The sequence below is a fragment of the Protopterus annectens genome, chromosome 13.part0 (genome assembly GCF_019279795.1).
Source record: "Protopterus annectens isolate FY-2018-M chromosome 13.part0, PAN1.0, whole genome shotgun sequence".
Classification (NCBI taxonomy): domain Eukaryota; kingdom Metazoa; phylum Chordata; order Ceratodontiformes; family Protopteridae; genus Protopterus; species Protopterus annectens.
The window spans coordinates 1,220,747,451-1,220,764,931 of record NC_056747.1 but is presented as its reverse complement, the minus strand read 5'-3'; positions in this window follow the sequence as shown (position 1 = coordinate 1,220,764,931).

The following is a 17,481-nucleotide window of genomic DNA, read 5'->3' as shown; positions in this document are numbered from 1 at the left end:
TGAACTGTTAAGAATTCCCACCACCGTGACTACATGCCCAGTTATGGCTTTACAACAGCATCCCCACAGCAGGCCAATGCCACCAGTGTGATTCATCATGGGGATGGTGGTCTTCAGGTGAAGAGAGGTGTTGCTTTTGCACCACACGTACCTTTTGGTATTGTGGCTGTGAGGTCGATCCATAGTCTCATTACATCATAACACATTGTCACACATGCCTTTGGGAGACTTGATGTGCTGTGTTGCAAGTTGTATCCGCCCCTGGATATTTTTTGGTGTGGGGAAATGCTTCTATCTTCTGACCCTACCCCATAGGCCACACTTATGCAGAATATGGGAGATTGTTCTCACATGTAGTACACAACATCAGTACTTGCAAGATATTCCTGCAACACCCTCAGTGTTGCTTTATGTCTCCTGGCAACCTTCCTAACCAGGTTTGGATATGTCTTTTCATCAGTTTTGGAGGGACATCAGGCTCTTTTCAACAGCACTGTTTTCCCATATTCAATCCACCTTTTGATGACTGTCTCCACTGTGTTCCATGGTGTATGCAATGCTGTGGTAATGTTGCTGTACCCTACTCCTGAGTGATACCTTTCAAATATGACATCCCTTTGCTGCTTTGTAAGTTGTCTGCAAGCCATGGCTGTTGCTGTTGCAGGCAACTGAGCAAATGTCATGAATATCCAACTTGGACAGCAGGCTGTTGTTTGGTGTTACCCAGAGTGCCTTTACTTGATGCAGGTATTTACCCAAGCAGACTGAATGCTGTTAGTAAACCACAAGCTGCTGTAATAAAATATTATCTGAAGGGTGTGCACACGTATGCCTCCAGCTTATTGTAAGGTTTGTATACTCCATATTTGGTGACCAACAGATTGGTTGGTTTTACAAGTGAATTGTTCATGTTATGGGTCACATTAAAGGTTGGAAAATGTGTGGACTGACATATTGTAATCTCCGTTTGTATATATAACAAACACCTGGCATCTTAACAGGGTGTGTGCACTGTTTATATCCACTGTATAAGAGTAATGTTTCACACATGTCCCTACCTTAGGCCATTTGTCCCCCCATTTTGCTGGTCTCTGTCCAGAAGTCTTGCACTGACAGGTTGTTGGGTATGCTGCAAGAATGTTACATTCCCTTCAGATAGGCCCCTGTGTTGACCACTGTGATGCAATGCAGTTAACCCCACCACAAGTGAACATGCACATAAAGCAATACGGCTATGACTGACAGTTGTGTGCATGGTAAATTGCATGCCCTTCACATGCCTGGGGTATTGGCAAACCACAACAGAACAATTCTATACTCACCAGCTTCAGGCTGCTGTCCCACATGCAGACCAGAGAGATCTAGGTAGTTGTGGGAGAGAAGTATTGTCAGCAGACTCACATGTGACATTGGTACAGGATGGATGCAGCATGTTTGCACATTTACAGTACAACCCCCAATACTACACAATTTGCTGTCCTTCACCATAGATGTGGACTTCTGTGCATTACAAAACCCCATCCACAACTGCAGTCTGAACTGACACATACTTGTAAATACTCTACGACACAGGTATGTCTGCTACACTAGTCTAGTAATATCCACTGGGACCTTACCTGCACGCTCCTCATCCATTGTCTGGGTGCCACCCACCTCCAGCATGTGGGGGTCTGTACCCTGATGTTGCACTGGGATGGGTGCCCCAAGGTTGGTGAGGAGCTCCTCAGTGGGTGTCAGTGGGGGCTGCATGGCTGGGCCCCCACTTGTGGCTGTGCAGTCCCTGGCCATGGCAGCAGCCCTTTGCCAGGCGTGGTGTATGAGGTCAGTTGCATGATGTTGAACCTGCTCGTATGTACGTGCGTGCAGGCCGACATAATTTACCCTGTGGACAAGGTCATCCCACAGGGCAGTCCTCTCCCACAGATGTTGCTGGCTCTGTCTGAACATAATTGCATGGTGCTGTAGTATGGCTTCGATGATAATGGTAGTCTCAGCCACTGAAAATGTTGCCCTTCTCAGATACGACATTGCACCTGGAACACATAAATGGAGAAACACATCACAAGACCTCATACATTTGGCAACAGTATGTACAGAGCCTGCACATGTACATTGAATACCAGTAGCCACCACTCACAACCACACCATACCCCTGCAATCTATCAGCATATTATTAGCTTGCATTGCACTCCTGGTCCTGATGTGTCGTATTCCCTCCAATGAGGGCCAGTTAATTGCATAATCCTCTAATCCTCATTCAGGTCTGTGTAGATGGATGACATTGGCCATCTTCCATGTGGATGGTGCCGAGGCTTGGTGTGACTACAGTGTGTAATGGAGCTGGGAGTGCATGCTTGAGTTCATGTATGATGCGGGCAGGGATGTTATCATGTCCCATGAATACTTATGTTTGTTGCCTTTCAGTAGGCAATATGTACCTGCTTACTGGTGATGGTGGGAGGGGTGCCGGTGTAGTGCATATCCACCTATAGTGATGCTGAGCCAGGGGGTGAAGTTTGCCCTAACCCTATTTGCAGCAGGTTGGCTATAGCTATGTTATGTGTGTATGTGGTCTGATTGGCCACCATTACATGTTGGGTTGGTTTGTTGCCTCTGAGATTGCAGACATATGGGATGATGGCCTTCTGATTGGCCTTGGTGGATGTGTCCAATTTGTACTTATAGTTAGCCTTACAGTAATCCACCTGTGACCTTATATGCTTGCTCAGACAATGGCTGACTTGATGCCAGGTTGGTGCCTGCTCCTACTTTGCCCTGTAAAGCTAATATAGGGACCAAGTCTGTGGTTTGTGCATTGCTGCCATCCACCAAAGGGGATTACTCTACTTTGGCAGAGGCAAGCTTTACAAGTAAGGTATTGCTGGGTCCATACAGTTATGTAGGTGTTCATATAGCTGTTTGTAGTAGGCATGGACACACAGTCATAACGCAGTTGGACAACTCTCCAATTTCAAACTGATAATCATGCTTATTGTAGTACCCATGGCTGTGTCAGGGCAATATAACAACCAGTAGCTGTGGAAATGTCACTCTGTTGGATGCACAGTAACTAAGATTACACACGTGTACAACATGTACAGCTTGATTAAGTGACAGTTTGTATCCCATGTCTGTTGCCAGATATACCTACTCATACTGACATGTGCACAGGTAATACCTGATATACATTTCTGTTCTGTGTCAGTATGGCACACTGTATTCACACTCTTGCTGCCCAGTCATCCCTCTCAACCCATTAGAGCAAGACATCTATAGGATGTCACACAAACATGGAGGGCAATGGGACAAAATTAGTGACACTGTCTTAATACTGCTGCAACACACTTGAGTCATTCGATAGCACAGTAGTCTTTGCATTGACAGGCATATCCTGGAGGATGTACAATACTCATATGACAGGAAGAGAGGAGAAAGGCTAGGAGTGTGGTAGTGATGGTAAGAACTTTTAATGTTGACAGTATGACTGGTATAGGGACGGAGCTAGCTGATATGATGGCCAGGGGAAGGTTGATGTATTGTGTGTGCAAGAGACCAGATGGAAGGGGAGTATGGCTAGGTGTATGTGAGGCAGGTGACAATCATGGTGTAGATGGGTGGAGAAAGGGGGTATGGTGTGGATGGGTGGAGAAAGGGGGTAGGGGTTATCCTGAAGGAACAGTATGCCAAGAGTGTTTTTGGAGGATGAAATGAGTGTCTGATAGAGTGATGTTTATGAAGCTGGAAACTGATGGTGTAATGATGACTGTTAGTGCATATGCTACGCAAGTTGGTTGTGCGATGGATGAGAAAGAGAAATGTGAAATCAGTTGGATGGCATGGTGATGACTCTACCCAAGGGTGACAGAGTGGTGATTGCAGAAAATTTCAATAGGCATGTTGGTGAAGGGAACAGAGGGGATGAAGAATTGATGGGTATGTATGGTGCTAAGCAAAGGAATGCAGACGGTGAGATGGTAGTGGATTTTGCAAAAAGGATGGACATGGCTGTGGTGAATATATACTATAACACAAGGGAGGAGCATAGGGTGACATACAAGAGTGGAGGAAGATGCACACAGGTGGAATATATCCAATGTAGGAGGGCCAGTTTGAAGGAGATTGGAGACTGTAAAGTGGTGACAGGGGAAAATGTATTTAGGCAGCATAGAATGTTGGTCTGTAAGATGACGTTGGTGATCAAGAAGAGGAGGAGTGTGAGGGCACCACCAAAGATCAAATGGTGGGAACTGGAAAAAGGTGATTGTGAGGTGGAGTTCAGGAAAGACTTAAGACAGACACTGAATGGCAGTGATGATTTACCAAATATCTGGGTAAGTACAGCAGAGCTAGTAAGGGAGATGGCTAGAAAGGTGCTTGGTGTGACATGTGGATGGAGGAAGGAGTACAAGGTGGTGGACTGAGGAAGTACAGGACAATATACAGAGATAGAGGTTGGGGAAGAAGGAGTGGGATTCTCAGAGAGATGAGGAAAGTAGACAGAAGTATAAGGAGATGCGGTGCATGGCAAAGAGAGAGGTGGCAAAGGCTAAGGATGAGGCATATGAAAAGTTGTATGACAGGTTGGACACTAAGGAGGGATGAAAGGACTTGTACTGATTGGCTAGACAGAAGGACTGAGCTAGGAAAGATGTGCAGCAGATAAGGGTGATAAAGGATAATGACAGAAATGTACTCACAACCGAGGGGAGTGTGTTGAGCAGATGGACAGAGTACTTTGAAAGGCTGATAAATGAAGAGAATGAGAGAGAAAAGGTTGGCTGATGTGGGTATGGTGGATCAGAAAGTGCAACGGCTTACCAAGGGGGAAGTAAGGATAGCTATGAAGAGGATGAGTACTGGAATGCCTGTTGGTCCACATGACATACCTGTGGAAGCCTGAAGGGGTTTAGGGGAAATGGCAGTGGTGTTTTTAACCAGATTGTTTAATGATATCTTGGAAAGTGAGATGTTGCATGAGGAGTGGAGAGAAAGTGTTTGGATACCGTTTTAAGAATAGGGCTGATGTGCAGAGCTGCAGTTACTACAGAGGGATACCACTGATCAGTCACAGCATAAAGTTATGGGAAAGAGTAGTGGCAACTAGGTTAACTCATTAACCCTGAGTAGCTTCCCATAATGCCTCTGTGCTTACATCTGAGTGCACCATGATAAGCTATGAATTGCAAGCTGTTACCCCCGAGTGCCTTCCACAAGCACGAAAAACTGTAGTGCAGATTTGTAGTTGAGCTTAATGTAAAACATGCTGAAATCGTGATAGTTATGATTCAGCATGATTTTACATTAAGGTCACATTAAACTTTTAGTAGAAAATCTGCCTAAAAGGTTATTGATAATGCAAGTGGTGGCAGCCAGTCGGATTCTTGCAATCCAAGCCACCACTTGCGTAACACCTCCACTCCCAACCTAATTTTATCTAATAATATCTATAGTAAACAACACAATCATATTAATTTAACCATGCTGTGAGTAACTTCTAGTAGCTGCATTCCACATTTTGACCATTTGTTCCATATTAGATAAGGTAGTGCTCCAGATTTAAGTGATGAAAGCCTGACAGCTAGAAATATGTGACTGTGCATTTTTTTGTCTGTACATTTCGGTTGCTTACTCAATCATCATTTCACTTAATTTAAAATGTTTGCCCCTATGCACCAGCTATATGCTTACAGTGACTTTTTAAGTAGAAGTCCCAGTACTTTTCTGTTAACTGATGCAGGTCCAAGACATACTCCCATCATTTACTACGGACTAAAGAAATATAAATCACAGAGGTGACTGCTTCCCTTTCATGGACTCTGCTGCATACAGTGATAAACATTTGTACAGATAGATAATTTACACCTCATGTGCACACTTCTGCAACACCTTCACAATTCTTAAAGCTCAGTCTCTCTCTTTGCATGTCGTACAGCAGACTATTTCATAGATGTCACTTCCTGTTTGTGATTGTACATAGACCAAGGGACAGTGGAGTAGAACCCTAGCCACTTGAATGAAGTAGAAGGATTGGATGAGCAATCTGGGTCTTTTTTGAGGAAGCAGGTTATTAATATGGATACCATCATGACACTGACTTTTGTAGTAAACTTTACTGACAGCCTCGAGTGGTAACAGCACCTAAGTATTGACAGCAGGCTTATTTTCAAGATGTACTTAAGTGTATGCAAAAAAGTAAGTAAATTGAATCAAAGAATGTGCGAAATAACAAAGATTTATCATACACATGTCCTGGATGTTATGAATACTGGTATTGTCACCATTGTTAACCTAGTTGTTAACCTAGAATGGGTGTTAGTAAAGTATGTAAAATATAAAGGCTACTCAAAGTGCTCGTATCTCCTATACCTTATAGGTTTTTAAGGGAAAATTAATACAAATTTCTCACATATGCGGCATTTCCACGTTCTTTACTAGAACCATATTCCAGGGTAAACAGATTAGCCTATCAGAACTGTGATTTTATACCTTGACAACTTCAGAAGCAGTTTAACTTTTTCAATGTTTTCCCCCAAAACCTGCTGTATTACTGACCCAGACTGGTACGCTTTTTCCAGATTTCATGCATTTATTTCTGCACAGTGTGATTGATTTGCTGTTTTATTACATAAAATGTATAGCGATGAAGTTATGGATAAAGAGTAATTCATTACAAGGTGAAATCTTGCAAGCAGTAGAAACTGTGGCAAACGGAAAGTAATCCATTTATATACTGTTAAATGGAGATGAAATATGCTCAAAATGGCAATCAGATTAGGAATGCGTGGCATATACATACTATTATCCTTATCTGGTAAGGGGATGGAGAAAAGCTACCAGTTACATAGAATGTGCAGGTTATACAATAAGTAGTCATTTTCTGTTATCAAAACTGGCATTGTTGAGTTCTAGTTCAGTAAAAAAATATAGTGCCCTATTAAGTGGCACAGTACATACCAGAGTTTATTAAATGCACAGCAACATTCATTAAATAATTGCACACATTTGTGTTTCAGAATTTATATCACTCAGAAAACTCATGTTATTACAAAACCTATTATACTAACAACTTACTACATGTATAATAGCAATATTTAAAACCTCTCTATTTTTGGGACTTTGTCCCCCCATTATTTTAATCTTTGTCCAGCTTTTTGTGGTGAGAGGTTGAAGGTATAGTGGTAATAGCCTTTTTTTAACCTTTATGACTGTGGATTTGTATTGGCAAACACTGTCACTACATAAAGTATACACTTATATATCTGCTGCCTAAAGAACCTGATGTTAGTGCTTACCCATCCAAACTTCTGTTCCTAATCTTTTTATCTGTAAATATTGGCAAGACACTGGATTCATCTTTGTGCATTTATAACAGTGCTCACTGCCTACTGAAGCTATCCACACAGTCATTTTTTTCTTATTACATCGATCTGGGTTGATTGGGATCGTACCTCTGAATATTTAAAATCTGATCTTTATTTGTGGTTTTGTCTACAAGCACCGGATCAGAAATTTGCTATCCAGGTTGACAGGTGTGGGCCCAAGACCAGCTTGTGCTGTCATTATGTGACACCTTTCAACCATCCTTAGCTGAAGCAGTTAGCGACTCAGTAGAGGTCAAAGATAACTGCATGGAGCTGTATCAGTGGCATAGAATGATAAGTACCTGATTACAGCCTATTCATTACAAGTTCATGTAGTGGTTTTGGGTGCTTGGCACATGAATGTGTGAGGAAGCTGCTGATCCTGGGGGAGGACCTGTGTTTCTCAAATGGTATGAGCCATGCTCCAATGAGATTACTTTTATTTCTGCAGAGATTGTGCTTGTTGACTGATATTGGTGAATTGTAATGACAGATGTCTGAGTGGCCTTTTATGGCTGAAATGTTCTGAAATGGGTAGTTTTGTCATTATTGGTTCATAAGTTTGATGCTTACAGGGAATGTAATGTTATATAATCAGCAAAATGTGTATAGTTTAGGTGACAGGAAGGGTTCAGTGATATAAATGTTATATACATTTTATTGCTGCTTTTAGAGTAGTTCAGGCATTGCTCAACTCAATATGTAGGGCAATATTTCTGACTTCTTATATTTGTTTATTTACAGACACAACAGTATGCTACAACATTTGCATCAAAAACAGTATTGAGCATGTAGTCAAAATATGTTTGAATGGGATGAGAGGCTTAGTGAGATGTATCTTATTGCTGATTTTTGGTATTGCTCAATCAGATGTTATTACTTGTAGACTAGTACCAGCATAGAGCTACCATATATTTTGGGCAATATCCCTGGCTCTGTCACTACTGTGTAGAATTTAGGTAGGAGGAAGTGCTCAGTAATATATAAGTGTTAAACTATTTTTTACTGAATTACTCTGGTCTATTCCTAACAAATGGTAATAAGTCTGTGTTATACCTGCACCAGGTAATATAATGAATGCCTACTCAGCTGATTATGTGCAGCAATTATCACCTATGTCTGAGCATGCAGAACTATACAGTAATGACATGCAGGTAATTATCACATTAACAATAAGTGCAGTTACAGTACAACATTGAGTCATTACCACTTTTCAGGTAAAACTCTCAGCAGCTGTCACTGTTATTCACATAAGTAGTAGTCATTATCACATGGATGACTGCACAAGCCAGATTTGTATCAGAGGAATAAATGTGTTGTTTCATTAGCCTGGTGGTCTTTTCCTTTCTTGAATGTTTTGCTGTGTTTTTTTTCAGATTTGGGTTTTTGTCTACATGCAGTAATTTCAAGCCACCCCCACCATGTTCTTTCTGTCATTTTTACAATTTGTTTGATACACAGTAAGGTCCTGATTGTGGTTACATGCTTCATGTTTTTGTGAACTACTGCAACTGAACATCATATCACTGGGCTGCTTTCCTTGATATGCATGGTTTCTAGGGTGCCACTCTCATGTCTTCACTCCCTCCCCGAAAGGCCACCTGCCAAAAGAAACAGTCTTGGTACATCTTTTTCTTTTGTGATGTGCCCTTTCACAATCCCTCCACTCTGGTACAGTAAATATATATAGGTCAGGGCAGGAATTATTACATTACTTCTGTCCTTGATCCCTGATGTCCATTACTGAATGGACAAAAGGCAGAGGTAAGGCTGACTGCTGACACTGAAAGTGGTTGTTAGGACATAAGTTATGAGAATTATGACATTTTTTCATATTTTGGCAAAATAACTTTCCTAGGGAAGTTGTCAATGTGCTAAGTAATACCTCATTTTGAAGACAGTACTACTCCTTCCAACATGGTAAAAGAACTGATACAATATTCAACTGGCTCCAGCAGAAAAAATATAATCCAGGCAAAGTCCAACCACAGCTCTCGTTTTATTGTATAAAACCAGCAAATGTTAAGCGCTTTCATCCAGGTACATCTGGACTTCATCAGAACAACATAACAGTGTTCTCACTTACATTTTATACATAAAGTTCCCGCCTAAAACCCCAATTATAACATCAATTATTCAATTAAAATAAAGGTATATGAATTTAAAAAGCACTAAGTCAAAGTGCTTAAAGATACACATTCCACATTGGTTAAAACATTTCATCATAAGGTTAAAAAACCTTCATTTTTACTTAAACTTCTCCTTTTCTTATATAAGTTAATTTCCTAATGAAATTTCATACTAGGATGAAAAATAATGACTTACTCAAAATCTAGCCACATAATTATAAACAACTATCTCAAACATTCATGCTTGTATTGACTGGTGAACTAATATAGTACAAAGAATTATGCCTTACTTTTTTACAATTGTTTTTTTCCCCAATGGTTAATATTGATTTAAACATATGGTATGGATGTGATATGAAGTTAATACAATACATACCCTAACCAGGTCATGTATACATGTATATATTCTTGAAGATACCTCACTAATAAAGAATATAACAATACATATGGCTTTACCCTTATGTCTTAAGTTGTACAATAGTTATTACCTACTGTCTTAACAAAGGTTTTGTAGGTATTACTTCATTAAGTCCTGGTGGTACCGCAGCATTGAGTCTAATCTGACACCTAACTTCTTTGTCACTCACTAGTGCCTTTATATTTCCCCCTCGTGGATTTGGTCTCACTATTTCCAGTATTGCAAACTTGAACCCTGTGCAGTTGGTATTGTTCATTAGATGCCTTGACAAAGCATTGTTAGGATCTTGCTTTTTTATGCAATATAAATGATCGTATATTCTGTTTTTCAGATGTCGATCAGTTTTCCCTACATAGTAATTCTTGCAGGTATTGCACAGGGCTAAATATATGACATGCTGACTCAAGCAGTTGCCATTACCAAACCTGATTTTAGTTTTGACGTTATTGTTGAGTGAAATTGAGTCCTTTTCAAAAATAAAACTACAGTAATTGCAATTACCACATTTTTTAGTGCCGATCTTCTCGTACTTAGTACTATTATTGAAGTTGTAATTAAGTTCCAAGATTCTCTTTATATTATTTCCTGTTTTATATACAAAGCTAGGAAAACTAGTAAAAGAACTGTGTCTGTATGCTGTACACATGTACATCTACCACAGATTTTTAGGATTAAGGTTAGGAAAATTATGAATTTTTTTTATATTTTGGTAAATAACTTTGTAAGGGAGCATGACAATGTGCTAAGTAATACCTCATTTTGAAGACAGTATTAATAGTTACAAAATGATAAAAGAACTGTGTCTGTATGCTTTACACATGTACAGATATCACAAGGTTGTAGGACTAAAGTCACTAGTCATAGGTGACTCTATAGTCAGGAACACTGATGTCCCACTCACCAGGCTAAACAAGGAGAAAGTTACTGCCAGCTGCCTGTCGGGTGCCAGGATTGACCACATAATGCACACACTCAGGTCACTCCACAACAAGTATAAATACAACTCTGTCATTGTCCATGTTAGTGTGAATGACATGAGATGTACCTCCCTGGACTACAAGAAAAGAGACATGGAGGAGCTCTTGGATCTTGTAGCCCAAGAGGGTATGACCCTAGCCCTGAGTAGCATCCTGCCATCTTTCAGAATGGTACCACAGTACAGGGACAAAATGATTGACTTCAACAATTGCCTAAGCTTCTGGTGTCATTTTAAAGGGCTCCAGTATCTGTCTGCCTGGGACGACATGGTTGACAGACCACAATGTTTTGCCAGAGATGGCCTCCACCTATCACCCCTGGTATTCCGGATACTGGCTAAGGCTCTTGCTACCCCTATAGTGCCTTTTTTAGGCAAGGTTCAAATGCTAAATTCACCACTGTAACAGGTACAAGCAAGCAGACTCTGAGGGTAATGCTACTCAATGCTAGAAGTCTAAACCTCAAAATGCACTCACTCAAGGCACTCCTTAAAATGGAGAACATCGACATCTGTGCAGTGACAGTGACCTGGTTCAAGGCTCCATAGAGCACCCCTGCATTACCCAGCAATAATTCATACTACACCTTTTGGCCATCTAACCTAGACCGAAACACTAAAGGCGGAGGTGTGTCCATATTCATTAAGGATATCCACATCTCCAGGCTAGTTGCTCAACACAATGCATCTAAAATTATCCAAGTACAACTAACACTGGGCAAACTGCAATCCAGTTTGTAGCTTGTTACAGATCCCCCACTATGCCACAGGATTCCCACTCTTCATTTCTTAAGATACTGGAAAATATTAAGGTACAACCCAATACCTTAATTATGGGTGATTTCAACTACCCCACCATCAGCTGGGAAAACTACTCATGTACCAACTCGTTTGCACAATGTTTTCTGGAATTCATAAATTCCAATGCTTTGGATCAGCTTGTCCACACCCCACAAGGGGCAGCAATATCCTGGACCTGGTCATTACCAATATGGGTAACCAGTGTTCGATGCCAGAGGTCAACTCCTCGCTGGTCAGATCCAGCCACAAGCTAATCACCCTAGACATCCTTATTCCACCCCACCCCCCATTAAGGAAACCACTGTCAAAAACTACTCCAAAGCCAACTTCATGGTTCTTCAGACAGAAGTGGCAAACTTTGTGACACCCATGCAGAGGGGAAAATAGAGGTATGACAGCTGAATCTTACACAAATGCACTGTATAAGCACATACATGAGTGCATGGATCATGCCATCCCCAACAGAACCAAGACACTATCCTCCAAAAAAAGGAAGCCAATCTGGTGGGTCCCCTGCCATAAACACACTCTATAACAGAAGGAAGAAGCTGTTGCAAAAAAGAGTAAAATCCCAAGATTGGAGGAATGCCCTGGTCACCCTCAGCAAGAAGCTGAGATCCCTCATAAAATCCTCCAAAGCCAGTTATGAAAATAAAATCACCACTGATTCCAAAGACAACCTCAAAGCATTCTACAAATATGTCAAGAATCACAATGGCAGCACTCAGATCTCCTCTGAGCTACAGCACAATGGCACTAAATATACAGAACCAACGGATATTGCCAACATCCTGGCAAATAGGTTCAGTGCTAACTTTATCCCCCTCTCACCCTCCAAAGGGCCCATTTTAATACCAGAAGAATGCAAAGCCCCTGTAATCATGGATGAACAAGTAAAGACTGCACTCTCCAAAGCCAAGAACACATCATCCATGGGACCAGATATCCCAGGCTGCATACTGCACAAACTACAGAATGAACTGGCACCCCACCTAAGTACCATGTTCAATCATAGCCTCTCCTCAGGCTATGTGCCTACTGAATGGTGTACAGTGAAGGTTATCCCACTCCACAAAGGGGGTGCCACCACAGACCCAAGGAACTACTGCCCCTTTAGGCTGATGAGCCTGGTCTGCAAGGTCAAGGAACGTATCATCTTGGGGCTTATAAACAAAGACATAGGTAACCTCCAAACTCTGGACCCCACTAAGTTTGGGTTTGTAAAAGGTACATCATGTCTACTAAACCTGATTGATTTCTTTGAAGCAGTCACTAGAGCTATAGGTGAGGCAAGGTAGTGCGAACAGCCTATCTTGACCATGCCAAGGCTTTCAATACCATCCTCCACTTTGGAATTATAGATAAACTCACTAAATTGGGCATAAATCCCCATGTCACAAGATGGGTGGCCAACTGGCTCACTGATAGAACCCACACAGTAAAAGTAGCCAACTCCAAGTCCGACTGCAGACCAGTGATGAGTGGACTACCACAGGGTTCGATCCTGGGTCATCTCCTGTTCGGCATCTACTTCTCTAAAGTGCAGGCCAACACAGAAAGTCTTTGGCTAGCAAAGTTCGCAGATGACTGCAAACTGGGAGCCATAATAGAATCACCTAATGATGTATACATTCCACAAAAGGGCCTCACAGAGGCAGATGCTTGGTGTCAAAGTCATGGGCTCAAGGTCAATGCCAAGAAGTGCACTGTCATCCCTCTTGTGAAAAACTCAATACCCATGAACTACCACATAGGCGGTAATTCATTAAACACTGAAAGTGTGATGAGACCTAGGGACACAGGTGGACAGTAGTCTCTCCTTTGATAACCACATTGCCACAGTAGTCAATAAATCCTTCTATGTGGCACACCTCATCAAAAAAGGGTTCTCCTCTAGAAAAAAGGAGGTGATTGTTCCTCTTTACTTATCCCTCATCAGACCAATTATAGAGTACAATGCCCTATTTGACATGTATCCCGCAAGACACCTACAACAATTGGAAAGGCCACAGAAATACCCCACTAAGAGGATTACCAGCGTCAAACAGATGCCATACACAGACCATCTCAAAAAACTCCAGCTCTACTCTGTCGCATATCACCTACTCAGAGGCGATCTCTGCCTGACATACAAAGCTATGTCAAACCCAGAGCTGATGGACATGCTACACTTAAAGAAATCCCAATTTCTCAGAACCACATGCTCCAGGGACCTAAACCTTGTCACCACAATAATCAGAACATGCTGGAAGGATAGATTCCTGTCCCAGGGACTCCCCATACTCTGGAACAAACTATCAATTCATGTCAAACAAAGCTCCTCATTGGCCCTCTTTAAGAAAAATCTTGACGACTGGATGGGAAATAAAAAAATTCACCCCGGGATCACTTCTGCGGCACTGCTTGACAGGGCCACAGGAAAATGATTTTCTTGGTTGGCAAAAGCCAGGGAACCTTTTTGGCTAGGTTTATATAGGCCCCAGGGCCGATAGCCTAGTACCTACCTATGAACCTATAAGGTTATGAAAATTATGAATTTTTTTCATATTTTGGTAAATAACTTTGTAAGGGAGCATGTCAATGTCTGAAGAAATACTTCATTTTGAAGACAATACTAATCCTTACATCATGGTAAAAGAACTGTGTCTGTATGCTGTACACATGTACAGATATCACAGTTTGTTTAGTCTTGTAGGATTATGAAAATGATACATTTGCAATATTTCTTATTATTACGCTCATATCTTTGCAAGTGAGCATGGTGCCAACACAAATGATGCATCATTTTGAAGCTGACATTGCGCCACACAACTTGCACACTGATATATAGCACTGCCTGTTACAGGTGATGAGATATTATGCTTTGTTTATTTATCGATTATGAGAAATATTCTAGTAATCATGTTTCTGCGAATATCTCCATAAAGGAGCATCAGACAGTAATGGTTATGGTATCATTTTAAAGCTGACATTCATACAAACAAATTAATTACAAATTCTATGGGTCTACATGGTACATTCACCAATATATTGTGATTTGTTTTACCAAAAAGGCAAAAAATATTCACAATATCAGCATTCCTTGGCAAATATTTAATAATGACTTAGATACACAATATCAGCATTTACACTGTTGGAAATGTCAGTGTCTGCTGAACAACTTTTGTATTTACATTTTTAGTCTAGCTCTTAGGGTAAAAGAGTTATGAATATTTGTTTTCTGTATGGTATTACAAACAGATTATCTGAAAATGAGCTCAGGCTGTACTGTTGTTCCTATGGTGGAAGTAAGCAGGCAGCATTTCCTGAGCTGCTCCGGAGTGAATGAGTTAAGCAGGGAGGTGATGAATAGTGGTCAGTGGTATGGCGTCATGCCAGGAAAGAGTACTACAGATGCAATGTTTGTTCTGAGAGTGTTGATGAAGAAGTACAGAGGAGGTCAGGAGCTGCTTTGTGTCTTTCTGGACTTAGAGAAAGCATATGACAGGGTGCCAAGAGAGGAGATGTGGTATTGTATGAGTAAGTCATGAGTGGCAGAGATATATGTAAGAGTGGTACAGAATATGTACAAGGGTGGTGTGACAGCAGTGAGGTCTGCGGTGGGAGTGATGGATGCATTTAAGGTGGAGGTGGGATGACATCAGGGATCAGCTATGAGCCCTTTGTTATTTGCAATAGTGATTGACAGGTTGACAGACAAGATCATACAGGAGTCCTTGTTGACTATGATGTTTTCAGATGACATTGTGAACTGTATTGAGAGTAGGGAACAGATTTAGGAGAACCTAGACATGAGGGGATATGCTTTAGAGAGGAGAGGAATGAAGGTCAGCAGGACTATGACAGAATATCAGTGTGTGAATGAGAGGAGGATAGCGGAATGTTGAGGATGCAAGGAGTAGAGTTGGCAAAGGCAGATGTGTTGAAATGATTGGGATCAACATTTCAGAGTAATGACGACTGTGGAGGACAGGTAAAGAAGAGAGTATAGGCAGGGTGGAGAAGAGTGCCAGGAGTGATTTGTGACAGACAAGTACCAGTAAAAGTGAAAGGGAAGGTCTACAAGAGGGTAGTGAGACCAGCTATGTCATATGGGTTGGAGACAGCAGCATTGACAAAAAGGCAGGAGTCAGAGGTTGATGTGGCAGAGTTACAGATTTTAGGATTTGCATTGGGTGTGATGAGGGAGCACAGGATTAGCAATGTGTATATGAGAGGGTCAGCCCCTGTTGGATTTGAGACAAAGCTGAAGAGGCAAGATTGCAGCATTTTTTTACATGTGCTGAGGAGGGATGCTGAGTATATTGGGAAAAGGATGGTAAGGATGTAGCTGCTAGATGAGAGGAAAAAAGGAAGGCCTCAGATAAGGCTCTGTAATTGGTGAGAGAGGATATGCAGGTGGTTGGTGTGACAGATCAAGATGCAGAGGACAGGCAGAAATGGCAAAAGATGGTCCACTGTTGCGACCCCTAACAGGAACAGCCAGAGGAAAAAGAATGAGATGTTGTAATGTCAGTCTTCACAGATTTGCTAAGGATTTGCCAGACATAACACAACCCTCTGAGTAAATGACTACAAATATGAGGCACACATATGGTCAGTGTGCATAGCACTGGACAGTTACATGGTATGAGCTCAGTATATCAACACACACATCTGCAACAGTACTTTACTATGCAAATACCATGTATAGGTCTCTCACATTTTTGAGACAAACAAGTATATCATAGTTGTATTCATAAGTAAGATATGGATATGTATGACATCCCAGTAGCTGGCCTAGCATTGTCACAGTCACTATTGTTCAACACACACTCCAGTAGTAGTCATATGTGAGCCATCCTTTCCTTGGGTGACTCAGGGGCCTGACCTATGATCTATGTCACTGCAGATAGACCCAGATGCTATGGCCATTGGTTCTGATCAGAAATATATCAGTACAGCAAGTCTTGTTGGACATATATGTTACACTTCCTATTTCCCATTCTTACATACCCCTACTGCATTCCATTAAATACTTGATTGACATACCTTGTTTTTTTTCCAAGTGTAGGTGGTTATATCCTGCTGTTTGTTTCTCAATGTTTCTCTTTCTATATATTTCATGGATGTATGGTGTACATCTGTTTTCCATATGCAGCAGCTTGCCTTTTGTAGGTAATGCTCATGAGCAGCTGATGGCCTGTGCGCCAATTGGTGTCCCCCACTTGCTAATTGCATGGAGAACAGCTGTGTTGTTATTCATATAGCCAATGGCATGGCAACACACTCCTATAATTGAGTACTTCATGTGGGTGTTGGCCCTTTTCCTTGCCAGTAAGGAGAACTTCATGGAGGTGTGTGAACAAAGCATCATAAAGGGTATTTGGAAATACCTCTTACAACCAAAACTGTGGAGACAGGCCAACAAAATGGGGGATAATGTTCCAGACATAGGGACATAATGTAAGTATTGCTGCTATTCATTTGAATTATTGCTAGTCTAACAGGGTTTATGTGGACATGGAGTTTCTGTGTGATTTTAACTCTGACAGTGTTATGTATTTGACATAACTCTCAACTGTAGGGCTATCCACAGAATGGCCAGAGTTTAAACTCCTATGTCTGGTGTGTTCCTCAGACATTTTTTTGTCTTTGGAAAATTAGTAGCATACTCTGGGGATTCCAGTCAGTAACTGCTAACATCCATTTGTGTTTCTGACCTCATATCCCTCAGAAAAGATATATTACAACTAACCCTGTTACACCAGCAACTTTGTCAGTTTATAACAGCAATATTTCAAATACTCCCCTGTT